Source organism: Sander vitreus, chromosome 18 (genome assembly GCF_031162955.1).
Source record: "Sander vitreus isolate 19-12246 chromosome 18, sanVit1, whole genome shotgun sequence".
Lineage (NCBI taxonomy): Eukaryota > Metazoa > Chordata > Actinopteri > Perciformes > Percidae > Sander > Sander vitreus.
Window position 1 is genome coordinate 17,734,941 of NC_135872.1, and position 18,570 is coordinate 17,753,510.

The following is an 18,570-nucleotide window of genomic DNA, read 5'->3' on the forward strand; positions in this document are numbered from 1 at the left end:
GAAGAGCATTACCAGCTTCACTGTTCCACATCTTGTTATGCTTAAATATTCCAGCTGTCATGTCAAAACCTTATATATCATCTTTTTAGGAAATTAACAGAAACTGCCCTGCAGTGTTTTTTCCAGTTTACCTAATGATGTTTAAACTGAATGGTGTTTAATTCATGATATGATCCTTTACCAAAGTGGAGTGATAAGGTTTGCGAATAAGAACATAGATATGCAACTTTTCCTTTTTTTGAGCCTCTTTGTGAGCCTCATATCATTCTCCTTACCCACAATGCCAATCTCAAAACATATTTTGACATCTTTCTGTGTTTCCATAGTAACGGATTGTAGTGCTAGAGGATAGACAACTTGAAAAATTGTACAATTGCACATAAGCATATCTTTTTTTTCATTTCACTGTGCTTCCTCACCCCCACTCCTCCCATGCTTTTCTCAAAGCCATGATCCTTCACCCCCTGCCACTTGCACACCCCCAGTGGCTGTTGCATTTTATAAGAGGACGTTGTGATGGTCATTGACCCCTACTGGTCACCTCCAGTAAAGCATCATAGTGTAAATAATGCAAGGTTAATCAGTGATGCCATGAAATGCATGTTTGCAAAATGTCACTACCTCATGGACAACATGGATTTGCAAGTGTTTTTTTAAAAAACTGGTCTTGCTGCTTAGATTCCGCTTGAAATAAAGAGTACAGGACAGCTTTCTCTCCTGGCTGGTCCTTTGTCCAGATCTGCTTTCAGCTCCATCCCTCCCTCTATCTCCCTCTCTCTTCGGCCCACTCAAACTCCTACGCACCGCCTATCTACCTCTCACCTACATCCTCCTCTCTTCTTTTGCCTCTCTTTCTAACTCTCTCTATCTGTTAATACATGCACACTACTCTCTAAACCCCTCTCACCAGCCAATCATTGATGCTTTTATGCCAACATCTAGAACAACAGGGTTTGTTATAACTTTGTGTCATATAAGGAAAACATGGAAAACGTGACATTCTGAGTTTAGTATTCTTATTACCAATGAAAATAACAAAGAATTGAAGGAAATAAGAAAAATAAAATTCTGCATAATGACAATCATATTATTAGACTAGGAGATATTTGCATAGAAACCTAAAAAGAAAAAGCATTTTTCTTATAAATATCATCCAATATTCACACCACTAGAGATGATAGCTGTGTGCATAAATGCATATAATTTGCATGCGGGTGCACACACATGCACACACACATGCTCTGAGGGTAAGGCAGTGGAGTGGCTCCCATTTACACACAACTGTAAATTACCCAACACTTCTCAATCAATTATTCATAATCCGTAATTAATTATGAAACAATCAGTAATCCAACACCAGTCCACACGGCTTCTGGTTGCCTAGTAACCATAACCCATATTAAATGCCACCGTTGTTGCCCGTAACCAGAGCGCCATTTTTTTTTCCCACAGGGCTTCGGGCCTGAGGGTATTATAGAGGAGAGTAAATAACATGTGTGTGTGTACATGCGGAATGAATGCGTGGATGCCCGGGTGTACACGTGTGGCCATATCATACTGGTTGCTTTGAAGGTTGATCACACAGGGTAAACAAGCAAAGCTGATTAATAATGCAGTATTTTGGCTCGTGCCGGGAATGAGTTGTGGCCGGCTAGAGCCCATTAATGGGACACGCCATGGGGAGCACGAGCAAAGAGCACTGCGCTCACAGCCAGACAATGATGCTATAACACGTCTATGGGGACACATAACTGCGCAGAGCACTACTTTGTCGGCACTTGTTCTGGAACTGCATCAGCAAATCTCTGTATGGTGCTCTGGAGGCCTTTATAACATGAGTTTTGGGGTGTTGAGTGGACATTTTTAGGAAGAGAGTGTACAGTGGATCACTTTCCCTGCACTTTACAGCAACAGCACATTGGAAATTGACTGCCTGTGTCCTTTTCTTGCTCTCTGTATCTCTATTCCCTCTCATTATCTCTCTCTCTCTCTCCACTCACACGGCTCTTGTCCTTTTCCTATTCCAAATTCTCCACCGCTGTCTTTTTAAATACAACTTCCACCATCCTTTTTTCCACACCAGGAGATAAACACAGCCTGTAAATATAGAAGCTGTGTTTTTTACTGTCATGCCATGCCAGTGACATGTAAAAATATCCTTCGATCTGGGGAACATCCTGCCTCCAGTGAGAAAATGTAGCACGTTTGTTTGTGTATGTGTGTGTGTGTGTGTGTGTGTGTGTGTGTGTGTGTGTGTGTGTGTGTGTGTGTGTGTGCCTTCTCCTGCAAGAGGTACTCATTTTTTATTTCCACAGTGAGAATCTGTGTGGGCCTGTGTGGGAGGTGAAGGGAGACAAAGGTGAAAGAGGAGCGATGAAAAAGTCAGTGACGTTAGAGAGATAGAGAAGGAGAGAGAAAAACAGAGAGATAGAGAGAGAGAAGTGTGAAGAATGGAGAGAGGTTGGGTGGGGTGGAGGTAAGAGGGAAGCGGTGAGCACCGTGTGACCAGACTGCGGTTCCTTCCTCGCCAGCCTGAGAACCAGGAAGTAGAGCTGCTTGTTCTTGCATTATTGGGACTAACAGGAAATGCAAAGGTCTTCAGGAGGGGTAAAGTGTGTGTGACTGTGTGTGTGAAGATGGTGGCTTGTTGTTGTTTCAGCTAATAACCATCATCATTTTGAACAGGCCAATGCACCTTATTTGAATCATGAATTAAAGCTGCTATTAACATTATGTTATATTAACAATGGATCAAATCACTATGTTTATGTTAAAAGGAATCCTTTGTAGTGACAAACTCACAAAGAATTGTTAGCTAACCACTATTCCTTTCAGCTCTACAGAGCTGTTTAGCTTCCTTTAGCTCATTATTGTTTTGGTTTTCCAGCCCACAGCTTTACTGTTTTGATTCACTCTAATTGCTCTCATCAGCGTTGTTTCTGGCTGCAGACAGCAAAAAATGCTCTGATAAAAACACTGTACGCTACCTGCCCAGCACAATATAGATAAGTTAGCGATTAGCTGCTAAATATAGCCAAGCATTGAGCAGCTAAAGAGCCTAATATTTCCCTCACGAGATGTTGGAGAGCAAAATTGAGCTAAGAGCACAGTGAATTTTGGAGTTACGGGACAAAAAAGTAATGCTAACATTGCTCTGTATGACTGTATAAATAAGCAACTTTTTCCTGTAAAGTTAGCAATATCAATTTAGGTGATGATGATAATCATCATTTTCATATATTAGTGAAAAATGGGAATGTGTTTGTAGAACTTTCTTTCCGCTGCCCCCAAGATCATATGGAATCCCGTGGCTTGCAGCAAAATAGCCCAGGGCACCTTAGTAAGTTACAAAAACTACATTACATGACAATATGTCATATGGTTTTAACTTAGTCAGACTCTGACTCAGCTCCAAAGAGCACTGGTTTATGCTTCTTCTTCTAAACCTCAGTGCAGCCATCTTTCCCTTCAGTCGTGCAGTATAATTGTTATTTATGGGCTTTTTATTATTTCTAAATAGTTCGATATGATACTCTAGGGCCGGTTGTGCTGTCACTGCCCTTTCAGACCAACACAGAAACACACAGCACGTGATTGCATTGCTTAGTGTTCAAGAGTTAGATTTTTGCCCCACTTTTATACTGTGACCCACCAAATGCTGTCAATGCTTTCATATCCTCCAAAACGTAATTGAATCAAATCCATCCAGCAGAGTTCCCGCTGAGATTCCCCACTTTGATTGAGATTGTAGAAATTAGGCTGCAACACATCACTGGGGATCCATCGCTTAAGGCTACGCCAAGCATGTCGCAACCACCAGGCTCTGTGTGGATTCAGGGTCTGCTCTGATTGTAGCTCCACTCCTGGGCTAGATCTTTTTTGTTACTGCGTATATGGCATTACCTAAACTCATTTCCAGCTGAATAAATGAATGACATCTAGAGGGAGATGTTAGATCAGTGGATATGGCCTGTGATGTAGGCTTCTAGCAAGCCAAGAGATCATCAAAATAATCACTGTTGCCTGTGCAAACAGTGTGCAGGTGCTCAGGCACAACACAAGATGAGACAGGGCCCCCCACGCCAGCTCGCAAGGGCCAGGGAGCAGCAGGTTGCCTTGGGAACCCTCGGCTCCCTCTTTCTTGTCATTACTCTTTTGCACACTCCCCCTTTTTAATCTGCACCATGCTTTCAGTGACAACCCCCATCCCCCTTGATATATACTCACACAATACATGCATGCACACACTCACATATAAAGAAGCTTTGACACACAAGTAGACATACGTATGGGTACATGTGCGGACACACATGCATAAACATCAGGCCTATAAAGATAAACATTTTATTATATCCATCGCTGAGCCTATAAACCCCTGTATCAACCTGTCTGTGCCTACGCTCTATTTGGATTTCTGACAAGAATTAAATAAAGCCATTGTAAAAGAGTGTTCCTCTTACATGATTTATTAGTCATACAATACAGAACCCAGCTTTGGATCAGCTTTAGAAATAGACATTTCTATATTCTAACATATTATTTTGATGTGTGTACCCTCATCTACAATATTGATGTAATTGTATTTTTCTTGGAACATACTGTTTTGTATCCAAAGAGGCAAACCCACCCTTGTCTTTATTGCTCTCAACCTTAGCCTTCATTGTAGCATAATCAAAGCCTCCTTGAACAACACCCAACCCCCACTTTTTTTAAGCCCCACTATTTATTTATGTATACATAATATATACAACTCTCAGGTCGCCTGGCTGAGGATGTGACTTGCGTGTAGTTTGAAGCTCGCTCTGATTGTCCATTCTAGAGTAGAGGGAGCGGGGTGACATGATGTTGGCATCCTCCGGCTAAGTGCCCTGGCTCATCACTAAGTGAAATGACGCCACTCAAGCTCCTCAAGCTAAAATTGTTCATATAGTGAATCTTCATGAAATAATGAACAGCAGCCTGTTATTGTTCCAAGGTGTGGCCGTAAATCAAACCTTGAGTGTTAAGAATTGGATGTGGAAGTGGAAGGTGTGTGTTTTCATTTTGATAGAAATGTTTCTTTTATGTAGTGTGAATGTAGGCTTGGGATATTGTGGTGATATATCAGCACTGTTCTGCAGCCTTTGGTATGATGTGTTTTATTGAGGTGAATTTGTGGCTTGATTAAATGTGGTTTTGTCTGCAGTATATCAAGAAATATTGAAAGTGTTTTTGATATGCTTGGCTCCAGGCATAGACAGCACTTAGGACTGCATGGGCGGTGTGCTAAACACTGGAACTCTACTGCCTCTCAGTGGGCAGTGGCTGACTCAGAAGGAGATTACTTTGATGTTACATCTGGAACTGAGAACAGATTTGACAAAATACAAACCTCTGAAAAAAGACAGAATGAAGGAAGTAAGACAAATGCTTTGATCTTCAGGTAAAAATACCCCAAATGATCTAGTTCCAGTTGTTTCAATGTGAGCATTTGTTGCTTGTTCTTGTCTTATGTGATAGTGAACTGAATATGTTTGTGTTTAAGACACAAGTTAGTCAACTATTGCAATGGGCATTTTCACAATTTTCTGGCATTTTTGAATAATCAAAAAGAATTGTTGCCAGATTAAATCGATTATGAAAAGAAATTGTTAGTTTCAGCCCTAACTCTTATTGTTGAGTCTCTGCATAATGCAGCCCTTGGTGTTTAAGTGCACAAATCTAATAGCTCTTTAATTTAAATTCTACATTTGACATCCATGTGATCCATCCAACATTAGAAAGCCTTTCAATTAGTTGAAAACATGTCCGTTTTTGTTTGTATTTCATCTTTCAAGATAAATTTCGAAAAATTGGTAACATTTTCATAGTGACCCTGCGCTGCTGTGCAGGTGTGGTTACCTTCATTTGGTATCCCAAAGTCCAAATCTTTCTGTATGATTATTGCTATGGGAGGTGCCATCTGTAGTCTAAACTCATGCAGGGAGTTGGCTGGGTCAACACACGACACTCCTGGTTATCTGGCTGACACACACCCACGCACATACACACTCATACACATCCAGTCATGTTGGGTCATGGGAACACGACGGTGAGCTCATTCTGTGTTTATTCTGTATGGTTTCCTATTTGAATGTGTCCTTCTCACGGGACTGTTAATGGCTTCCCCTTTCCCAGGGCAGGGCAGTGTGATCAGACCTTATCCAGGTCGTGCCAGGGGGTGGGGGGAGTTGGGGGCAGGAGGTACCAGGAAGAACAAAGTAAGTCCTGGACCCTCCGTCCTCCTCAAGGACTCCTGCTTCCAAGGTTTATCCAGGAATGGAAAGAGCAGACTTTTCCTTAAGAAAAATGAACTGTGATTCCTGAGAGCCTGAGCACTTGTTGGAGAGGGGGTTTTTGTAGCTTGTTGTTGTTGGCGTTATTGTGTGAACTCATATGTTATGTCTGTATTGTTGCTGAGATGGCTGAGCAGACTTTTGAAAATGAAATATCTCATGGAATGCACGAATTCTGGACAATGGTGAATCTGCAATCAAACAGGAACTAAAGACACACTATTTGTAGTCACATCAGGTTTGGTTCACTTTTGATGCAGCTAAATGCTGAATGATTTTTTTTGAGAGATATCACTTCATAGCCTATGGAAATTTAATGATAGAGGTTTGCTGTGGTGAGAGGCCTTAGCCCTTCAAAAGTCTAGCCTGAAAGTAAAATGATGTATCTTAGCAGAGAGCTGCAGGGGAATTAGCCCTCCAAAAGAATGCAAATGTGACATTTGGGGTTGAATAATCTTTAGTGGTCTGGACAAATGTTGACATTTTGTGGAAGTGAATGAACTGAGACTGACAGTAAGCTGTGCTTGTATCCTGCTTTGGTTTCGGCTGGAAACTTCATACACACAAAGTAAGGTAAAACTCTTAATTATACTTAATTAAACTCTTAATTATAATAATAGTCTTGGAGGCAGAAAATAAGACTTGTTCAACATTCATAGGTCACTGAAATTTATCTTGAATATATCCATTGTGCATAAACACATACAGGTATATCTGCTCACATAGCGCACGGAATTGCTTACACACATTCGCTGAGGGCCCTTAAGGGAGTTTGGTATTCAGCATTGTTGCGTAAAGGAATGATAATGTCCTAAAACACCATAGATTAGAACACCTCATACCCTCTAGTTGCCAGCAAATGGACTGAAATGTTAACTTCAATATTTGCAGCTGCCCTCCGAGGGTTCAGAGGTTCCTGAGGTTGAAATGGGAGTGAAATTAAACATGATAGGCACTTATCTAGAGAGGTGGGGTGAAAAACTGCCTCTGGTATCTCATTAAAAAGCCAATGTTTAGTATGGACTATATTAAGGCTGGTATTGATCTGACTGAGTTGTGAACCTGGGTCGATCCGTTCAGCAACGGGCCTGCTGGGTAATAGCCCTGCCCCGTAGGTGCCAAGAATAAAGGTCATACCCCTCCTGCCATCCATCTATTTTTTCATCTACACCTGTCTCAACCCAGATGTCTTCATTTTAGTCTCATTCCGATTGCATCTTATAACTCACAGAAAGTTATTCTGATGCCACGGAGAGAAACATCGTTATCATTGATTGTGCTGGCCACATAGTCTACACTTCTATCTTGTTCATATACTGCAATTACAGGTACTTTTACACTTGGTGAATTACAGCTGAAATGGTAAATGGTCCATGATGTTTATGTGAGCGATCCAGCTATAGACCTGTTTATTCTATTTTCTCCAGACCTCTGAAATCTAGCCCATTAATTTTTGTTAAAGCAACTTTAATCACTGCTATTATGATAACAAAGGAACTCTGAAATCCATCCACTATGCTGTATAGTGCCCACAAAAAGCTCCAACTACTATTCAAAAAAGTACCATTTATAGCATGTACATTACTTATGCTGACAATACTTTCATGCAAATTGGCGACATGAAAACTGGGACTCTCCTACTAAGGAGTAATAAATGTTGTGGTGATTTCGGACAGAGCTGACGTTAGCGACTAGCTAACGACAGTGGAGCATTTGCAGCTGAAGAGCCACATATTTCCCTCAGGAGCTGGTGGAGACCAAAAACCAAAAGGAAAGTAATATTGGACTTACATTTGTGAGGTGGCCAAACTCCAAATGATTGCTAATATAACTGCTTGATGAGCAAATAGGCAACTGTTTTTTTTAATATCAATTTAAAAGGTTATGGATAGGATATGTCAGTGTAGCTTGTTTCCACTGCCCCCAACCGGTCGAGGCAGATGGTCACCCACCAAGAGCTTGGTTCTGCTTGAGGTTTCCGCCTGTTAAAAGGAAGTTTTTCCTTGACACCGTTGCACCAAATGCGTGCTCTTGGGGGGAATTGTTGGTTCTCTTTACATTATAGAGTGTGGTCTAGACCTACTTTATCTGTAAAGTGTCCTAAGATAACTTCTGTTATGATTTGACACTATAAATACAATAAATTGAATTGGCCACAAATCTGTAATTACAAGTTTAAACAATAAATTCACACTTTATTTGTGTGCATCTGCTCGAAAAATACGAATTTGCAAGGCAGAAATCTAGGCTAATAGCTTTAGCCACCTAGAAGGCAAAACAAGGTAAAATAAGAGTGGAAAGAGATCTTCATTATTTCAGTTTGTGGTGTGTGACTGCAAGGTTCCAGCCCAGCCAAGCCATTAGCATAACTGACATGGTGCTATACTGACTCTGCTACTAATGAAATGTCGATACAGACCACTATCTACCCTAATCAAATGTTAATTGAGGAAGTGATGGATTGTGGCTGCATGGTTCGGCCACAATCTTCTCTTCCCTGTCTGCATGTCTCTCCATGCCTTCCTCTTTGCTTGTGTGGAAGAATGGAAAAAAAAAAGTTAAAGCATGTAGAGAGTGTGCTGAGCTGTTATTTCTTTCTCTAACACGCCTGTGCGCTTTTTATCAGCGACGTCAAAGGTAGAGTGTTAATCCTTCATGTCAGTCCTTGAAAACTAGCGTCTCAAAAGCCTGTTCCTAAACCTCTGCAAAGACATCCTCACAAGCACAGAAAACAGGCACTGTTCTCTTCATTATGTTTTAAAGCTTTCTTCAGATCTGCACCCCCCCTTGCACACTGCAGCGCATAGCCTACTGTGCTTAACCTATTGTGAGACACTGTTGAAGCACAATATGCAGGGGTTAGCACATAAAGGTTGGCGCCATCTATGTAAAAAAAAAAGGCAGACATAAAACAAATGATCAGACAGGCAGGCAGCAAGTGCTCATGGGTGAGTAGTTCACCTCTAGATATAATCTTCATGAAAGCCACTGGTAGGTGGCGGTGCCCTTTATGACGATAAACAGAACCACAACTATATTCATCTTCCTCCTCATGAGTGCTGCCGCATTAACTCTGGCTCCAGGCGTAGAAATAAACTCACTTGTGTCTTTGGATAGCAAGGATAAAGATAAGTAGCAGAGCACACTGGGGTCATTAGTGTTGTGGAGGAGGAATGGGAAAGGTTAGTAATTCTTGCTTGTGTTAATTGGCTATCAGCATTAATGAGATGCAGTGGCTGAATAGAAGAAGAGTTTAAGTGTCGGGTGCAAAATGTCACAAGCAAGTTCATGTCACCTCCAGAATGGAAATGTCAGCTCACTTTTTTTGTCTACACATGAGTAATGGTGGGTCTGAGTGTGTGTGGGTGCGTCATCTTTGTGTGTGTGTGTGTGTGTGTGTGTGTGTGTGTGTGTGTCTCCTCACAGCCTGTGGTCTGTGTGCAGATTCATATCTAAATTAGATACTCTGTCTTGTTAACATCAACCTTTAGCCTCATTAGTATAACTGCTAATTACGACCTCCCTCCCCTGTCCTGCACCCAACACACACACACACACACACACACACACACACACACACACACACACACACACACGCGCACGCATGTATGCACGCACGCGCACGCACACACACACTTGCCACTCTCACCACGGGGTGTAAAAATAATGCATAGCCTACACCGCCTCAATTAACGAGGAGTTTGCCAACACTGCACAGGTTGAAAACGGGAATCAGTCAGAGCATAACACTTATCACATTGTTATTGATCAGTATTGCAAAATGTGTGTCAGGACATTACCAAGACATAATGTCCCTTCCCAAAAATGGCAATTTGTGGAGAAAATGAATCTCTTAAGAGTGGGAGCGTTAATCATTTCCTGTTTTGTACATTTGCATTTTATTTGTGTTCCACTTGGGAAACATTTTAATTTTGTGGCAGTTCTGTGAGTTTATTACATATGTTACACTTAGCTGTTCATAAGCATACATAAACATAGCAGCTGCTTAGGGTCCTGCAGAGGCCCCTAAACAAATGAATTATTTGTACATTATCTGCATTACTATCGCATTTGCACTCTGGTTTGCTCTGTTACTTTTCAGTGCACAACATTCCAAAGGTAACTAGTGGTATCACAATAATTACCAGTTCCTTTTTAAATGTGTGAAGGTGTAGGGTGTTTTATATTTCAGACCTTTTGTCTGCTTCAGCAGCCAGCACAGTATGATGTAGTTTCCGGCAGAGTCAGTGGAGGGCAGTGCATATCAGCATGTCAGTGCTGGAAGTATGAGACTGTGAGAGCATTAAATGGAAATATTAGAATGAATGTTGTTTCCTTTTCTCCAGCTCTTGGTTTAATGGTGATGGCAGGTCATTTACAGAAGATTTAAATTTGACAGCCAGTTTGATGGTGACAAGTTCGGCCTCTGGGACCCCTTGGCATCGCAAAAGACGGCGTAATGAAATAAAACGCATTCTGAATTCTTGTGGAGGTGAAACACCAACAGATAGTTATTTCATAACATCACTGTTAATTAAATGTTAGGGATAAAAAGCAGGAGCCTTGTCACCAGACTTGAAAGGAATAAGTAATCTTTTCTTTCAGTTTCTTTTGGGGTTTTCTTAACAAGTTTGATGCTTTTTAAATTCTAAAATGTAAATACACCATTTAGCATCATTTGATATCAACTGTTCATAATTAACATTAATTATCTGAATAATGTGCATATAATTTAGGGGAAGGTGTGTTTTGAGATGAAGGCAGTATTCGGGGTAAATAAAACCTCAAGATCAAACTGAAATTAGCATATCAAATGTAGATTTTATTAAATAAAAATAGTAGAGATATATTTCAGAGAACTCATATCATGGAACATTTATGTGTTCCTTGTACAGTGGCTTAATGGTTGGAGAGAGTCTTCCCAAAACTCTGCAGAGGTTTGACATTGGTCTCACTCAGCTTAAGTCACTCTAAGCATCAGCCAAATGCCTTAAATGTGATGTAAATGCAATGCACCTTGGTAGAGATAGATGTGTCCTGGGAAGGGGAAATAGTCAAATCGAGATGATTTTTCAATACAACAGCCGAGGAGATTGTGGCTGGGGAGCGACTGAGAGGACAAAATGGAGGAAAACATAAAAAGGTTGGAGGAAGAAAAGGAGTCTGCTAGCTAGATCTACCCAAAGCTCTTCAAAACACCTGTCTAAGGGGACACTTTAAGTCTCTAAAAATAGAAAATCATCGAGCCTACGATCCCCCTCTTCCTCCCCCAGCCTCCAGAGACTGTATCTCAGACAGAAATGGTAATTGGTTCTGAGAGTTTTTGCACCAGCACTTTTAAATAAATTCTTAATTTGTGAGGCAAACATTTGTGGCACTCCCCTGAGAAAATGGACTATTTGTGAGGAAGCACTCCTGCCTTAACCTAGGGCTTTGCTGGCTTCGGCTGCCTTCAGCTGCCTCCCTGTCATCAAATGTGAAACACAGATACATCTGCCATTCAGCCCACAGCACAGGCAGCCAGACGGAAGGAGAAATATTTCTGTTTGGGGGGAATGTGGTGCAGAGTATTTAGAGGCAGTTGATGAACCCCACTAGGTACACAGACATGTCATACCCTCCCTAAACTTTTGTGATTGCTGGGGTTGTGCTAGATAAGCCACGGGCTGGGGTACCAATGAAGTATAACAATGAGCAGGGGATTAGATATGAGAACAACTTTATAAGCTTCCATTACATGACCACAACAGATAATGTTTAATCCACACCACAGCCTACATAATTGTGACGCACATTCTTTTTATACAGTACTAATTAAATGTGTTTGTTTCTTCAAAATACCATAGTGCCAAACAAGTACAGAGCCTGTGGGATCAACAATATGAGATAAATACAATTACATCAGCATATTCTTACTTTAATAATTACCCATTGTGGGTCATTTTGACTTCAGATAAACTGACATACTATGTAACAACGTCACCACCCATAACAATCAAAGGTTAAAGGTGCCTTTATTGTCATTCACAGATAAATGAAATTTGTTATCTGCATTTAACCCATCCGCCTATCCCAAACTGCAGGCGCCAACTTCAGTCTTTTTGCTTTTGGTCATATGGCACTGACAGGAGCACTAACCTAACATTTTTGGTATGGGAAGAAATCACAGCACCCAGACATGAAGCTAATGAGGAACTGCCCAGCAACAGCACATTGCTAGTGTGTAAGCTACAATGGTTCTCCAACTATAACCCTGCAAGTATCCCTGTGTCACCAAGCTTATAGAACCACATGCTGATATTATTTTGTGATGACGCACAAATTAACTTAACAGTGCCACTTTCTGGTGTGACCAGATCTTATAATAACCTTTGTGCTATGAGCACAGGTGGAGCCCTCTGACAGATGATAAGGGTCCAGGCCTGTAGAGCCTGTAGAGGTTATTTGAGGGTGTTTCTGGGAAGCATATTGGCTGATTATTAGTGCTGTCAGTTAAATGCGTTATTAACGGCGTTAACGTAAACCCATTTTAACGGCGTACATTTTTTTATCGCGAGATTAACGTTCTTTTTGGCATAGCAAACTTTGTAGTTTTTTTCACATGCTGTTGCAACAACTAGTAACGTTAGAAGAACTACAACACCACACCGGATCTAGCTAGACCGGAAACTTGTTTGGGCTTGCGAGCCGGCCAAAGACTAGTAGGCTAACGTTACGTTTTGATTGGATGGCGAGTGCGAGACGCCGATATGGATGCCAATAAGATTCTGAATGGAAAGTTTACTTTTAAAAAGTTGCCAAATGGTTCCATTGACAAGACCAAAGTGATCTGTGTGTTTTGTCGTTGTGAACTGAGCTATCATCGCAGCACGTCCAGTCTGAAATACCACTTGATGGACAAGCACACAGCTGATTCGCTGCCCCCTCGTCAAAGCCAGGCGACAAAAGCACAAAGCAAGCCGATGAGAAATGAGAAAACATAATTGGACAAAAGAAATCTATGGACATTTAGAATAGTTAAAAATGTGCGATTAATTGTGATTAAATATTTTAATTGTTTGACAGCACTACTACGACAAACTACTTTTTCTGTCTGTGTTAATGATCTAGGGGTATTAAAATGCAGTACTATAGTGAGATGCATCATACTGTCGCAAAATACAGTATCTGGTATGATGTTGTTAGTAAATTGGGATAAATAAATTTGAAAAACACTTCAACACACTTTAAGATTCAGATGATACTGCAGATTCTTGAGATGCATTCATTTCAAAAGGACAAATGTCTGTATGATGTGCATTGTGCTACACAACAGTGGGACATGATTGCTCCCAGTACTGCTGCCTACCTTCACTGTGACATCAATTGTAAGCAGACACAGTTGGTGTGAGGTCTTTAGATTACAAACTGCTTCCTTTCTGACAATTGGAATTCAGAACAACACAATCTGTCAGGAAAAGACAGGTGTCAGAGAGGCTCCCAGTAGGACTGAGCTACTGAGAGACGGAGGGAATATCTGCAGCAGTTCTCCAGTATTTCTAATAATCAATTTAGGCAAACATGGTGCTGAAGGAACCAACAGATTAAAGAAGATCAAAGAGCACTTTAACTCTTCTGGCGTCCACCTGATCTGTACTCATTAGTGTGCAACACATGAACACACATACACAGGACACAGGCACCATCATTTCTCAGTATATCTTGAGAGTCTGCTGTACACAGTGCAGAGCCTGAACTGTATTATTCTTACAGCATTGATGGAACAACATCACATTTCGGAAATTTTTCTCCAATTCTCCTGCCTTGCTTTCTTATTCCTATAATTGGTGTTGTCTGAGGGAGAGGGCAAATGTAAGATAAAGGGAGACTGACTAATTGAAAGTGAGCAAGGCTTTTGCAAATGCATTTACTACATGTATTGAATACAAATATAAAAACTTCAATTTGAATCAAGTACCTCCACCTGAAAGCCTTTTCTGAAAGGATTTTCGTTACAGTGCTGCTACATCAGCTGAAAATCCTCAAGTGTAAAGTAAATGAAAATGGGGGTGGATTTCTGGAAAAAGACTGGATTTGATGCAGCCTCATTATATCAGATACAGTAGGGCCTTTGTCAAACAAAGTTTTCTGTTTATAGCTATTTTACTGCCAGCAGATTTGATTCTGACAAAAATGTTGCAATTAAAGATTAAAGCCCACGTTGTGATGTTTTCTTCTACAGCAAATAAACAGACAAAAGATCTTATGGATCAGCATCTTTTCAGGATTCCATGCTCACTATGGAGGATATGAATGGTTGGAAATATTGTTGTTTCTCGTTCAGTGGGGCAGTGTTAGAATCACACACACAAACACACACACACACACACACACACACACACACACACACACACACACACACACACACACACACACACACACACACACACACACACACACACACAAATGCACACACACATGCGCCAAATTGAAAACATGTTTTTACAAGTTGTCATTTTGCTATCCAGTTTGTCTCTGGGGTATACTACAGGACAAGTCCCAGTGTTACATTTTGAAAATATAAAACAATAAAGATGTTCACTCAGTGAACTATGCTCCCTCTAGCCTCATTAGTCTACGTTGGCCGACAGGGGCAAACGCCCTGCAAACACATGCAAATAGACAAAACACAAGCAAATTAAGATAACAACTTCATTCATTTGACAACACATGTGCAAGCATTCAGCAAATGCTCTGCAAATACACACAACACAACCAAATACATAAACAAAATAAAAAAAATAAAAAACGATACAAAACAAAATGCAACAAAAAGACGCAGCATCCAGATTACACAACGGAAGTTCTCCAGACCTCTAGAGGGAGCAGCTAGTGGAACAGCTTGATTTTAGAGAGAGAGAGAGAGAGCCGGCGGGGCACGTTCAATCTCAGAACGGTGTGCACAGTTGTGAAATGGTGTGCAACTGCTTTGAGATCATAGACTGTAAATATTAAGTCTATGTTTGAGATATGTTTTCTCTCGTTTGGTGGGTGTGTCTCGGCTCAGGTCACAGGTGATACTCAATCAGCAGAGGCGTCTGTAAGCTCGTAGTGATAAAACTTTTAAAACTGCATCAGCGTTTAACGTTGACGTTTGTTTAAGCCATATTACATGAGAGGGTTTAATTTCGAGGTCCGAAAGGCGCATCACTGAAGTGTAAGCCTCCTCAAGTATACTATTGTGATTGTACAACAACGGTTACCAACAAAATATGTGATCAATCTGTATTCATATTGTGGAGCAATTCGCTCTTGAAATACAAAAAAGAAAAAACAGACAGGATTTATAGTCCCTCCCTGTTTAGTAAACCAGCCGAATTACCGTGGGATTTATCAAACTGAATAAATCCCGCCTGCACATATAAACACAAAACTGCTTTGCTAACTCCATCGTGTTGTAGCTAAGACATCTGCTGAAAAAGTTATTGTATTCATTAGCATGATTGCTAAAAACACCAAAGTACGAAGACATAGGGACCAGACGCGAGCTTTTATTTTGAAAAATCTAAGCTTGGGGACGGCACCAGCCGGGAGGGCATGAGACGGGAGCACAGACTGTGTACACTGTGTGTGTGTATATATATATATATATATATACAGTCTATGGACGGGAGGCATGAGACGGGAGTTCTCCAGGCTGCAGCCATACCCGACTCTAATAAAAAGGCAGAGCGCTCTCTCCCCGTGGGGTCGAAAATCCAGCTGTTCCACTTAGCTGCTCCCTCTAGAGGTCTGGAGAACTTCCGTTGTGTAATCTGGATGCAGCGTTTTTTTGTTGCATTTGTTTTTGGGGTTTATGTGCTTTTCTTTTTGCAGCTTGTTTATGTATTTGGTTGTGTTGTGATATTTGCAACGCGTTTATGTTTGTGTTGTGATATTTGCAACGCGTTTATGTATTTGGTTGTGTTGTGTTATTTGCAGCACGTTTATGTATTTGGTTGTGTTGTGTGTATTTGCAGAGCGTTTGCTGAATGCTGCACATGTGTTGTCAAATTAATGAAGACGTTTTCTTAATTTGCTTGTGTTTTGTCTATTTGCATGTGTTTTCTTAAGTTGCAGGGCGTTTGCTCCTGTCGGCCACTGTATTAGTCTCGCTGTTTTGGCAGACAACAGCGCAATGGATTTCGAGAGAACGCAAGCTTTGATGTGAGAGAACTTATTGGTTGAACTAGAAATTACTTATCCTGCGGTTTATGACACAAGTATTTTTATGATCTACCTAATGGGTGAAAAAATTGGAATATATGTTAACAAAGTGTCAAGCTCATTATTATTGCAGCAACAAAACAACAGCTTTTGAAGACACAGACTACTCAGTTTAAACATATATATGTTTCATATTTATATGAATACATATATATATATATATATATATATATATATATATATATACATATATATATACATATATCAAGTTATGCTACCAGCAAGAATGCAAATTATATTTACAACAGTGCTACAAGGACATTTATACTTGGTGTGATGATGCTCTGCCATCATTTGCAAAATTGATCACTTTATTTTTCGACATACTATAATATGACTTTTTTTATCACTTTTTTCGACATACTATAATATGACTTTTTATTATAACTTTTTTCGACATACTATGATAAGATGTTTTTCGTCATACTATACTATCACTTTTTTATCACTTTTTTTGACATACTATACTATAACTTTTTCAACATACCATACTATCTCTTTTTTTGACATACTATACTATCACTTTTTATCACTTCTTTCGACATATAATATTACTTTTTAATCACTTTTTTCGACATACTATACTATGACTTTTTTAATCACTTTTTTCGACATACTATACTATGACTTTTTTATAACTTTTTTGACATACTATGATATGACTTTTTCAACATACTATACGATGATTTATTATCACGTTTTTCAACATACTATACTATGACTTTTTTATCACATTTTTCAACGTACTATGCTATGACTTTTTCGACATACTATACTATGACTTTTTTATTACTTTTTTCGACATGCTATACTATAACTTTTTCGACATACCATACTATCACTTTTTATCACTTCTTTCGACATACTATAATATGACTTTTTTTATCACATTTTTCAACATACTATGCTATGACTTTTTTGACATACTATACTATGACTTTTTTATCACTTTTTTCGACACACTATACTATAACTTTTTTTTAATCACTTCTTTCAACATACAATAATATGACTTTTTTATCACTTCTTTCGACATACTATGCCATGACTTGTTTTATACCCTTTTTTTCGACATACAATAATATGACTTTTTTATCACTTTCTGCGACATACTATAATATTACTTTTTTATCACTTTTTTTCGACATACTATACTATGACTTTTTTATCACTTTTTTCAACATACTATACTATCACTTTTTTTTATCTCTTTTTTCAACATACTATACTATATGACTTTTTCGACATTTTATGCTATGACTTTTTATCACTTTTTTCGACATATTATACTATGACTTTTTTATCACTTTTTTTCGACTTACTATACTATGACTTTTTTTTGACACACTATACTATGACATTTTCAATATTTTATCACTTTTTTCGACATACTATATGACTTTTCAACATACTATACTATGACTTTTTCTTCACTTTTTTTGACATACTATACTATCACCTTTTTATCTCCTTTTTCAACATACTATACTATCACCTTTTTATCTCCTTTTTCAACATACTATACTATGACTTTTTCGACATTTTATGCTATGACTTCTTATCACTTTTTTCGACATACTATACTATGACTTTTTTTATCACTCCTTTTGACATGCTATACTATGACTTTTTTATCACTTTTTTCGACATACTATACTATGACTTTTTTATAACTTTTTTGACATACTATGATATGACTTTTTCAACATACTATACGATGATTTATTATCACGTTTTTCAACATACTATACTATGACTTTTTTATCACATTTTTCGACATACTATACAATGACTTTCTTTTTAATCACTTTTTTCAACATACTATACTATGACTTTTTTATGAAAACACAAACTTTCTATCAGGTCAGATAGCCTAGGTTGATAAGATTATGGTTATCAACAAAAGGTTCAGTGTTTGAATGTTACATGTTTGAGGAAGTTTTAAGGGTCAAATATACCAAGTGAAAGAGACAAATATGCCGAAATCATGAACTCTTCCGTCAGGTCGGAT